Below are 7,515 nucleotides of genomic sequence, written 5' to 3' on the forward strand. Positions count from 1 at the left end.
TACAGCAAGAAATTAACAGTGGCTAAATCTAGGCGGTAACAGTATGGACGCTTGTTAGTTTTTCCTTTGTTTTTATCTTTAAATATTTCCATTTCCCAAAATAAGCAAAAGTGTTTAAAAGGGAAGAATTACAGTTGGGCTGAGAGCTGATCACAGGCATTTGTCTCCCTCTTTGGAGCCCTATAAAATAACAGAGCAGCTTTTAAGAAGAGAGTAATAAAAAAAACAGGACAGCATAGATAATTCATCAAACAGTTGTACTTTGGGAGAGTGCTGTTCAACCAAATTGCCCTCCTGCTGCAGAAGCCCAAGTGGGGACATCCTATTTTTCTTCATCAGAGGCAGCCCTCGCGGGGGCACCTGACTAGCCGTGGTTTGTCAGGTGCTGCCATCCAGATCCGTCTATCTGGGGCACCACAAAGCTGGCAGGACATTATAAACAGGGTCATAGCATCAATAGCATCCGACCCGATGGGAATCTGGTAGCTTGTGGTGAGACAGCATTACGGTCTGTGGTCCCATGGAATGAAGTGCCCGGCGAGGACACGGCACCGGGGAACTCCTTCGTAGCTGCTGCAGAACAAAACGAAGGCATGAGAACTTCAAGGACTGCAGGTTGAGGGCAGGGCAGGGAGAGAAACCCGGGAATCTTCTATGACTATAAACATTTCTTGCGTTCACAGTACTAAAAGTCAAGTGAAGCTTAATATTTGGTTGTGCAGTTACCAAGTGATATCAGTTGAATTCGGATTCAACAAGTTTTATGGGGGGTTTTGTTTTTCTAATATGAAGGTAAGGAAAGTTGGGAGGCAAAGAGCAGGGTGCATAGTATTGGGATGTGTGTACTTAAGATTTGAAGGATTCTGAGTCTCAGGAAATGCCTGGAGCACTGTGGTGGAGTATTTTGGTGATCACGGTCAAGGAAAGGAGAGCCTCATTTCAGAAATCATCAAATCTTAGATGTGGGTTTAGTCAGCAGAGATTCTGAATTTAGTATTTCGGTTTGAGCTGCTGGGAGTGGTTTTAATTGCTTGCTTGGCTGGTCGAAGAAACAACTCGACAATCGATCCGCTCGGAACTCCATTAATATATAATATAAAAGGAAGAACCCAATATCTTTAGGAAATAGAGATGCTGGCGTGGATTCACCTTGTGAGAACCTTCACAAGGCTTCGCTGTTCCTAGAGAAGATCCATAACCCAGTCCCTTAACCAAGCCTTTGACAGGTGAAAGGAATGCATTCCCAGTTATCTTACTGGCTCTTTGATTTCATCAGAGCTGGAAAGATCCTTTGGTTGCAGAAGCCAAGCAAGGTCAGTCAACCATTCAAGCCAAGTGGACTTAGGCAATACCTAGCGTGTCAATTAGGATGGTCTTCCCCACAGAGATCAGAAGCAATAATTCAGTGACCCTGGGGTCCTTGGCGACCAAAGTAAGTGAAGATGCTACTTCATTAGTATAACCAAAAAACTCCCAAGTCTGGCCTCCAAGAGGCCTGACCATCATGGCTTAAGCACTTTTTTCTCTCTTGATTTCTGTGGATGAGCCCACGGGGTCTCGCTGGGAGCCGTGTGCACAGCTGCGGTCAGAGTGGCTGCGGCTGGAATAGCAGAGCGCTGAACCATCTGGGGGCAGCAGGACCGCCCGTGCAGTCTCGGGGCCTCTCCAAGCAGTGTCTGCGTGGGCTCGTGGGGGCTTCCACGCAGCATGGCAGCCTCCGGGCAGTCAGGACAAAGGCTTCAGGATGCAAGTATTCCCGAGAGGCAGAAGCCACATTCCCTTCGGTAGTCTCAGAAGTCACAGTGTGTCACCTCTGCCACACTCTATCGGTGGAAACAGTCCCCAAGGCTGTCCAGTTTCAAGGGGGAGGGGATGTAGATCCCACCTGTCACTGGGAGACAAGGTAACATTGTGAAAAAGGCATTTGAGTTGAAAGATATCACGGCCATTTTTCAAAAAAGGATCTACAAGAACCAAACCTGAAAAACTGGAAGTGATGACCGGTGGTGGAGTTGAGGGTTTGAGGGTCAGCAACTGCTGATTTGTATCACTGGCCCGCTCTACTGCTTGCTTTTATAACCGCAGGCAGTTACTCTCTTGATTAAAAAATGAAATGAAAAAACATCCAAATCACCAAAAGACAAAGCAATTGCATGATTAGAAAAATTAGCAGGTATTCTCTAAATCGTGTAAGATAATATGCATGAGGAAAAAAAGTAGGAGTATGACAAAGTCTAGTTTCGCTTAGAACTTACATGTACTTGGCTTCGCCTCTAACGTGCCTGCCCTCAAGAAACAAAGTTCAGTTAAATGGAGAGACAAATGAATCGGCAGTTAGAGCGCAATGCTTTGAGTTCAATGACAGATACGCTTGAGAGACCGTGCAACTACATGCATCGAAAGAAGACTGGAAGTAAAGGAGCAGAGAACTGTATTTGCCATCCTTGAGGAGTGAATATTCAACTTTTTATTCTGAAACTCATAATGGGAAAAATTAACATTCACTCCTCATTCTTAGGAGAAACAGTAATTTATACCAAGTTGAGAGAAAGCTAGTGCTTTTTCTCTCTCCCCCTCTGGCTCCCTCTTCCTCTCTCCCCCTTCCTCCCTCCCTCCCTCTCTCTCTGCTGTAGAGGGAACAGCAGCATTTAAACTATCCTGTGGGAACCCCAGTGAAGTAATTGACCCAAGCAAATATCAAGGGATGCTAAAACTATTACATGAAACAGAATATTTACATGGGATTTGTCTCCTATGTTTCCTGAATGACAAACCGCTCAAAATCAATGTCGACTTAAAATACCATTTATTTTTTCTCATGACCCTGCAGATTAGGCAGAGCTCCAGGGAGAGGGCTTGCCTCTGCTCCACGTGGTGTTGGCTGGGGTGGCTTGACCAGGGCTGAAGAATTCAAGATGACTTCACTCCCCTCTCTAGTGCCTCCAGCTGGCCTGGCGGGACCTCTCTCCTTGTGGTCTCTTACCGTTTAGTAGTCCAGCCTGAGTTTCTTTACTTGGCAGCTTGAACCCAAGAGGACCAAAAAAGAAGCTTCAAGGCCTCTTAAGGCCTAGGCCCAGAAATAAGGATATCCCACTTAAACACATAATTAGTTAAACTGAGTTATAAGGCCAGTCCAGATTCAAGGGATGAAAAAGATTTCTACCTTTTGATGGAAGGTGCAGCACATGCTAACAGAAATGGGAGGAATTACCGGTGACAATCTGCCAAAATATCATGGTGTCACTCCCAGATGACCTGCTGATTACAGACGGGAGTGTGTGCCCTTACGATGGAGAGAGACGGTTGTCAGCACCCTGCCCGAGAAGTCCAATTGACCTGAGCGTCACTTACAGTGGACAAACTGATATGTGCTGCCGGGTAGGGTGCTGGACAAAATACGCTTATGAAGTATTCCTACCAAACATGTGTGATCTGAATCCAGTCAAGCCATAGACCTAGCTGCTGGGTCACAGAAGATTCAAGGGAGAGAGAAACAACATCAGGAAGAACCAGTCAGCCAGAAGAGAATATAGGGCATCTACTAGACAACTGGCCTGGTCTCTAAATAGTCTCTAAATAGATACTATTAAGCAAAATAAAAGGTTGAGGGACTCTTTTAGATTAAAAGAAACTGAAGACATATAACCCAATAACCTAATGTAATATGTGAAGCTTGACTGGAACCTGGTTTGGCAGCGGCGGGCGGGTGGGGGGAACAGCTATAAACACCAATTAGGAGGTAATTGAAAAAAATACAAATTTGTAAAAAAATACATGACATAAAATTTACCATTTTTTTCTATTTTTAAGTGTCCAATTCAGTGGCATTCAGTGCATTCACACTGTTGTGCAACCATCACCACCACCCGTTTCCAGAATTTTCATCAACCTGAACAGAAACTCTCTATTAAATAATAGCTTCCCACCCCACTCCCCCAGTCCCTGGGGACCACTCTTCTACTTTCTTCCTCTATGAATTTGCCTGCTTTAACTACTTCATATAAATGGACTCATGCACTATGTGTCCTTTTTTATGTGGCTTATTTCCCTTGGCACAGTATCTTCCAGGTCCATCCATGCTGTGGCATGTTATCAGAACTTCATTTGTTCAAGCTGAATAATATTCCGTTGTAGGTACGTATATGCCACATTTTGTTTATCCATTTATCTGTTGATGAACATTTATGTTGTTTCCACCTTTGGCTCTTGCGAGTAATGCTGCTAAGGACGTGGGTATTCAAGGATCTGTTTGAGTCCCTTTGGGGCATATACCTAGGAGTGGAACTGCTGGGTATATAGAATGCTCATACAGTGAATCATCATATGGTGATTCTATGTTTGACTTTTTGAGAAACCACTACAGTGATGGCACCATTTTGCATTCCTACCACCAATGCATGAGGGTTCCAGTTTCTCCACATCTTCACCAACACTCGTTATGGTCCATTTCTGTTTTGTTTCCATTTTTTTTTTATACTAGCCATCTTAATGGATGTGAAGTATATTTGTTATTTTTCACATCAAAAAAAATGTTGTTATCACCAATTTATAAAGACCAAGAATGAGGTGTTTGGGGTGATGACCGTAGGTATGTAACCCTGTCACAAACCTCTGCTACTCATTCAGTCAGTCATGTTGAGATGATCTTTTCAACAATTTTGATATTTTTTCACCATGGATATTTTTTGCATTATTTTTTTTAATATTGTCTTAAAACATCATTTATGTTGATGACTGATTATTTTGGCATCCCACCAAACCTTGTTCCTGAGTCAAGTGTCTCAGTTGCTTCACCCTTGTCTTGTCCTGCCATGTTCATAGACTGGAAGTATGGTTGAAGTTACTAGAAGTAACGTCAAATTTAGTTGACCAGGGCTTTTCTTTGCTAAACCTTTCAAAAGAATAGTCACATATATTTTACACTACAGCTTTTGAGAAAAGAGCTCCTACTCTTGTGCAGAAAAGGGCCATTTAGTACCACACGTAGCAACAAAGAGTATCATTTGGAATTTCCTAAATAACTCTTATACTGAAAGTAAGCTTTTTTGTAGTTGGGTCTAAATAATTCTAACCAGGTTTATTTAACCTTTTGGATAATTCAAATGCTAGAATTTGAGGGAAATGCAAATTACTAAGAAGGGAAGTTGCCAGGCTAGGGTTGGATGTTAAGTGTTGTTACAGGTTGAGTTCTCCAGAAGCCAACAAGAGGAGTTGGGGGGGGGGGCAAGATGTTTACTATAGATGATCCCCTGTGAACAGAAGGAGGAGGAAGCAAACTAGGCAAAAAAAGAAGTCAAAATGTACAGTTTGGGTATGGCTCAGCGTGGATGGTTCGTCTCTGCTGGTGAGGCATCACTGGGGGATGGATGACATTTCAAAATGGCTCACTCACTGGGCTGGCAAGTTGGTATTAACTATTGCCTGGGAACTCACCTGGGACTGTGCACTTGAGGCCTCAGTTCTTCACAAAGACATCTCCAGAGACTGCCTGAGTTTACTCAGAGGATCATGGATGATGTCTCAGGTTTAATGTCCCAAGAAAACTGGAGAGAAGCTACATGGCCTTTTGGAACCTATTGTTATAGTCTTGCAGTGTCATTTCTGCCACAGTCCATTGGTCAAAGCAGTCCAAAGGCCAACACAGTTTCAAGGGGAGGGGACATAGACTCCACCACTCAATAGGATGAGTCTCATATTATAAAAGAGCGGGTAGGGGGCACCTGGGTGGCTCAGTCGGTTAAGCATCTACCTTGGGCTCAGGTCATGATCCCAGGGTCCTGGGATCAAGTCCCACGTCAGGCTCCCTGGGAGACTGCTTCTCCCTCTCCCTCTGCCTGCCACTCCCCCTGCTTGTGCTCTCTCTCTCTCTCTGTCAAATAAAGAAATAAAATCTTTAAAAAAAAATAAAGCAGTTCATCTGGAGAATTATTTTTGTAGAGAACTCTGTTTTCCAAAGATGGCTGCCACAACATCTCCAATCCCATGCACTCTTATATTTTTTTTAAGATTTTATTTATTTATTTGACAGAGAGAGAGAGACAGCCAGCGAGAGAGGGAACACAAGCAGGGGGAGTCGGAGAGGAAGAAGCAGGCTCCCAGCAGAGGAGCCTGATGTGGGGCTCGATCCCAGAACTCCAGGATCACACCCTGAGCCGAAGGCAGATGCTTAACGACTGAGCCACCCAGGCGCCCCTCCAGATGAACCACTTTAATGCATACTTTTAATGAAGAGCCTAACAGTTTCATCATTCTTTTTCTCTCTGTTTTTCAGATTATATTTATTATTTTTAAGGCTGTGGACTCTAACAGCCAATCATTAAAGTTTGCATTTTGCATGTGTTTGCTTTGGTTAGGAGTCGTTTCATTTTCCTGAATGGTTTGCCACAGAAAGGAAATAAAAAAGGAAACTGGACATTCAACACAGTTTGAAGAGCACTGCTGAACGCACTGATCTCAGCTGAGAGTGAAAAGGGCAGGGCTGCCTGAGGGGTGCCAGCCAGCCTGCATTACATGAAGTCCTTGGGACCCGGATGTAGCAAGTGCTGTGGTAGCAGGAGACCATGTGATCCTGTCGTAAGTCAGGAGTGTTGTTTTCCCTCTTCATCTCTTCAGGTCTGTCATTAGGAAAGTTGGTATTGCTTTGTTTGCCTCTGTAATTACACCTCATTTGGCCCCATATACCTCTATTTCCTTTGATAATGTCTTAGCCCTTTACCATAAACAACAATAAAACGTACGTACGTCCTCTTCCTTCCCAACTCACCTGATTTGAGACAATATTTCTTCATGTTTACCTTCATGGTATTAAACGTTTATACTTCTATTACTTGATTTGGCAGCTTGAAATGGTATCTGGATTTCAGTTATAAATGACACCATTCATAAAGTCACTCTACCCTCTACATCCTCCTTCCCCTCCTAAAATGTGTTTCTTTTATTATTTTTCCATTGTTAAGGTATATACCAATTACACAGCATTCTGTTCCCTAGCCCCTCTGTTTGTTTTAGGCTTTGTTCTGGTAAATATATTCACTTCTGCAATTCTCAAAAGGCAGTACCATGTTTTTCCCGTCATCTTTCAGCTGGTTACATACTGAATATTTGTGTCCCCCAAAATTCATATGTGAAATCCCAATGCCCAACAGGATGGCACATGGAGGTGGGCCTTTGAGAGGTGATTTTGGTCTCATGAATGGGATTAGTGCTCTTTTAAAAGAGACCCCAAAGAGTTCCCTTCCCCCTTCTGCCATGTGAGGACACAGTGAAAAGACGCTGTGGGCCCTTACCAGACAGCACACCTGCCAGCGCCTTGGTTTTGGACTTCCCAGCCTCCAGAAGTGCGGGCAATAAATTGCTGAGAAGCCACTGAGTCTGCGGTACTGTTTTATAGCAGCCCAAGTGGACTAAGAGCCTGATACTTTCCTCAAGAAACACTCATGGGAAAACATTTCCTTATTTATTGCATATTCAATGGGTGAAACAGATTAGCTGGGTACAAACCTTGGCTCGACATTC

General features: G+C 43.7%; 1 long non-coding RNA gene across 1 annotated transcript; it reads left to right on the top strand.

Moving 5' to 3' along the window:
• The first annotated feature begins 3,795 nt into the window (after positions 1–3,795).
• On the top strand, positions 3,796–6,762 carry LOC103675832. The gene is made up of 2 exons (XR_571919.2): positions 3,796–4,134; positions 6,354–6,762. It is a non-coding gene; the product is annotated as an uncharacterized LOC103675832 (long non-coding RNA).
• The last annotated feature ends 753 nt before the right edge of the window (positions 6,763–7,515 follow it).

The sequence above is a fragment of the Ursus maritimus genome, unplaced genomic scaffold (genome assembly GCF_017311325.1).
Source record: "Ursus maritimus isolate PB19 unplaced genomic scaffold, ASM1731132v1 scaffold_18, whole genome shotgun sequence".
NCBI lineage: Eukaryota > Metazoa > Chordata > Mammalia > Carnivora > Ursidae > Ursus > Ursus maritimus.